This window comes from Pistacia vera, unplaced genomic scaffold (assembly GCF_008641045.1).
Source record: "Pistacia vera cultivar Batoury unplaced genomic scaffold, PisVer_v2 Contig940, whole genome shotgun sequence".
In the NCBI taxonomy this organism is placed as follows: domain Eukaryota; kingdom Viridiplantae; phylum Streptophyta; class Magnoliopsida; order Sapindales; family Anacardiaceae; genus Pistacia; species Pistacia vera.
Window position 1 is genome coordinate 366,695 of NW_022196824.1, and position 3,917 is coordinate 370,611.

Sequence of the window (3,917 nt, forward strand, 5' to 3'; positions counted from 1 at the left end):
TCATTAAATTCTGTTTAGATTCCACCATTAGGATATGAAACACATGTTTAAAAGCATGGTACATGCCAAATACACATGGAGATAGAATTACTAGAAAAACGTAAGGCTTCGTTTGGTTGGATTTTGGGAATACTACTTTTAGTATTCCCAAAAAAGTTAAACAGTAAAATACCCAAAAACTCATAATATTATTCAACTTTATTCAATTTTTTTTTAACCCCTTAAATTTGTTAATTTAATTAAATACCCCTAAATATTTTTAATGTTTTTGTTACAGCAACTCCAGCCACCCTCCGGCGGTGGTGGTCGGCAGTCCGTATTTGAGGATGGGTTGGAGGTGTTTTTGTTAACTTTTAATGTTTTATTATAGGGGGTGTTTTATAAAAAAACAAACATAGAGGGTATTTTATTAATTTGTAAATCTTACATCGTAATACCCGCCCAATTCAAATTTTTTTTAACTTTTTTCAAAAAACTTTTCCCAAAAACCCAAAATTTTGAACCATACGATGCCTAAATGTTTAAACCTCCTTTCTACATGACAGTGTGATCCACACATACTGGTTTTGATAAAAGAAGAACGCTTTTGAAACATTTTGAAGGTCACCTATGCTTAAATATGTGAATTATTCATTAAATAAGAAATTAAATTCTTACAAATAAGTTCACAGGCAAAAGGTCTTCAGAAGTAAAGAAGCACCAGATAGAATTAAAAAGATCAATGCATCCATTATAAATCAAAGGTAACATCAATTTAGAACAAACATGGCAACTCCAAAAAGACAATTCAGCAATATACATTTTTCAAATCAGCATGGTTGACCCATGATAAAAGCTTGAACATACATATTTTGTTAGTGATTCAATTGGATTATTTGTGGAAAAATGTGTTTAATTTGTGAAATTTAACTTAATTATTTCATAAATGTCTTTTATGGGATCACGGGTATGTTTCGAGTGTTTTCAGGTTCTTAAAGATGATATTCAGATGAAGGTTATATCGACGATGGAGTGTGGGATGACAAGAATCAAATGGTTCGCGATTCGGAGCTGAAACGAAGAAGTTAGAGCGATTTGAAGTTAAAGTGAAAATCCTGGAAAACGCTCCAGTTTTGAACATGCGACAGTAATTCAACAATAACTTGAGCTATAGATTTTGGATTGAGATAATTGTTGAACCGTTGGAAAGCTGATTCAAAGGGCTACAATTCATATGTTTACCACTGGCACTTGGCAAGATTCGAACTTTATTATGCTCAAAAACCACCGTCTTGTCAAGATTTCGAGTTTTGGGGTAGAATCAACTATGCCTATGCACAGTGCCGCAACACAATTGTGATTCTGGACTTTTTTTACATTAAATTTATGATGTGTATTTCTTGTCTTAAGAGTTTTAAAGTGATTAGGATAGTGGGAATCATAACCCTAAAACCCTAGGAGTACAAATAGTTGTCTTTAGCTGATTTTTATGGAGATTAAAAGGGAGAGAAGTTCAACTGCTCTTTGGAGATTGCAAATTCTTGCAATTTTGAGTCATTAATTAGAGAAGTTGTTCTACTCTTTCTTATATTCATGTTTATGAATATAATGGCTTTTATTATTGAAAGTATGAACTAATTTTATTTTTTAGGGCTATTATGTAGCTTAATTTTATGAATATGCATTGAATTATTTGTTGCTAATTTTTATTAAGTTTTGTTTTAAGTTTTATTATTGCGCTTAAAGCTTTCAATTCTTAAGGGCCCTAGAGTTGAATGATTTTATGGGTTAGGTTGAGATCGAGAGATGAAACCCAATTAGTCTAAGGTAATAAAACCATAGATTGAGCGAACGCTAGAAATAGGTTACCTCGATCTTTGAGGTTCTGGTAAATTTCATAGAACTTAATGATCTCCAATTTCTTAAATCTGAATAGAGATAATTCGGGTTAGTAATTAGGAGTTAATTTGTTAATTGTTCGAGAGAAAGTTAGCAAAATATTAGGGAGTTTGGTCTTTACAATAAGCTTAATTGGGTTAACGATAATTGTCAATGCATAGGATTAAATTGGTGTGAAATCTATGCCCTAGGTTTAGTCATATTGATTTCCTACTAAAGTGTTAATAAAAGTCTGTTTTTGTTTTGTTTCTAAGTTGTTTTATTTTGCATTGAATCATTCTAAAAATCTAATTAATCAAATAGCAATAAGATAAATTAGTGTGATACTTGGTATTAGTAATTCCCTTGGGTTCGATATCCGTATTTATACACTTTATTACTTGCACGATTTCGTACACTTGTGAAAATCAACAACAAGTTTTTGGCGCCGTTGCCGGGGAATTGCTTTTATATTATCAATATCAATGCAAGCTATTTAGTTGCTAATTTGGTTTGTAATTTATTTTTATTTATTTTTTGTTTTTAGTGCTTTAATTTTTATTTCTGTATTTTTAGTGTTGGACCGTACAGAGGAGTTAGGTTCAATGGCAAATACAAGAGGAGAAAAAGTTCAAAGGGCACTTAAGGATTACTCAAGACCTACAATTGAGGGATATGCTTCTAGTATTAGGAGACCACCAATTCAAGCAAATACCTTCAAGATAAAGCCAGCCATTATTCAGATGATACAACATTCGATTCAATTTGTAGGGTTGTCTAGCGATGATCCTAATTTGCATATCGCAAATTTTCTGGAGCTATGTGATACATTCCGACATAATGGGGTATCTGATGATGCAATTAGGTTAAGGCTTGGTTAATTTCTCTACCACCCGGAAGCATGACTACTTGGAATGAGTTAGTTCAAGTGTTCCTTGCGAAGTATTTTCCACCAATCAAGTCTGCCAAGATGAGGAGTGACATCACAAATTTTTTCCAGCAAGATATGGAGTTGCTTTATGAAGCTTGGGAGAGATATAAGGATCTCTTACGGAGTTGTCCTCACCATGGGTTACCAATATGGTCGCAAGTGCAAACATTTTACAATGGGTTGATGCCAAATATACAAGCCATGGTAGATGCTGTAAGTGGGGGAGCCTTTAATGACAAAACACCAGAGGAAGCCTATAATTTGATTGAAGTGATGGCAAACAATAACTACATGAGGCCTTCAGAGAGAAATTCAACAAGGAAAGCAGCAGGAATGCACGAAGTTGATGGCTACACTGCGTTGGCTGCTCAATTTTCAACCGTCCAAAAGCAATTAGGAGTTGCCCTAAAGGTAAATGCTATTGAAACTCGTTCTCTAACTTGTGAATTTTGTGTAGGGAATCATTTGTCAAGAGGATGTCAAATATGGAATCCATTTGCTCCACATCAACAAGCAAATTATGTCAACAATTTTCAAGGAGAGCAACGGAATCCATACTCTAATACATAGACTCCAGCATGGCGAAACCATCCAAATTTTTCTTGGAGTAACAACAATTATCTAAAGCCACCTCCTGATGTGCTTACAAAGTTTATGGATGAATCGGGTAAAAGATTTGACAAGAATGAAGCTCAACTTCAGAAATATGAAGTCTTGTTGCAAAATCAATCTGTTTCCATAAGGAACCTTGAAACTCAAATGGGACAAATTCATAGTATCTTAGCGGGAAGAGTTCAAGGAATGTTTTCGAGTGATATCGAGAAGAATCCAAAGGAGCAACTCAATGCCATCATGTTGAGAAGTGACAAGGAGCTAAAAGAATCAAGAAAAACTAAAGAAATTGAGGAAAAAACTGAAGACACGAAATTGGACAGAACCAACAATGCCTTAACACAATGCCTAGGCACAAAATCCAGAATGAAGAATGCCTCAACACAATGCCTAGGCACAAAACTAGAACTTGAGAACAAAGCCCAAGATGTGAAGAAAGATGAAGCCTCTCTTTCGTATCCTTATAGACTACAGAAACAAAGGTTAGATAAACAAATTGGTAAGTTCATGGATATGT

General features: G+C 34.1%; 1 non-coding gene across 1 annotated transcript; it reads right to left on the minus strand.

The window, feature by feature from the left end:
- Positions 1 to 2,824: 2,824 nt before the first annotated feature.
- LOC116120687 lies at positions 2,825 to 2,931 on the minus strand. The gene has a single exon (XR_004126588.1). It is a non-coding gene; the product is annotated as a small nucleolar RNA R71 (small nucleolar RNA).
- Positions 2,932 to 3,917: the final 986 nt, after the last annotated feature.